The sequence below is a fragment of the Mizuhopecten yessoensis genome, unplaced genomic scaffold, assembly GCF_002113885.1.
Source record: "Mizuhopecten yessoensis strain PY_sf001 unplaced genomic scaffold, ASM211388v2 scaffold7343, whole genome shotgun sequence".
NCBI lineage: Eukaryota > Metazoa > Mollusca > Bivalvia > Pectinida > Pectinidae > Mizuhopecten > Mizuhopecten yessoensis.
Genome location: NW_018407000.1, coordinates 1 through 415, shown reverse-complemented (window position 1 = coordinate 415; position 415 = coordinate 1). Strand labels below are relative to the sequence as shown.

Genomic DNA, 415 nt, shown 5'->3' with positions numbered 1-415 from the left:
CCTGTCTATAAAGTCTGTAGTGAATTGGTGAGGTCGAAACCTGTCATAGAGTCAGTAGTGAATGGGTGAGGTCGAAACCTGTCTATTAAGTCTGTAGTGAATGGGTGAGGTCAAAACCTTTCTATTAAGTCTGTAATGAATGGGTGAGGTCAAAAACTGTCATAAAGCCTGTAGTGCTAGTGAATTGGTGAGGTCGAAACCTGTCTCTTTAAGTCTGTAGTGAATGGCTGAGGTCGAAACCTGTCTATAAAGTCTGTAGTGAATGGATGAGGTCAAAACCTTTCTATTAAGTCTGTAATGAATGGGTGAGGTCAAAACCTGTCATAAAGTCTGTAGTGCTAGTGAATTGGTGAGGTCGAAACCTGTCTCTTTAAGTCTGTAGTGAATGGCTGAGGTCGAAACCTGTCTATAAAGT

At 41.4% G+C, this 415-nt stretch overlaps 1 long non-coding RNA gene across 1 annotated transcript; it reads left to right on the top strand.

Moving 5' to 3' along the window:
* Positions 1-6: 6 nt before the first annotated feature.
* LOC110453490 lies at positions 7-284 on the top strand. The gene is made up of 2 exons (XR_002463286.1): positions 7-109; positions 193-284. It is a non-coding gene; the product is annotated as an uncharacterized LOC110453490 (long non-coding RNA).
* The last annotated feature ends 131 nt before the right edge of the window (positions 285-415 follow it).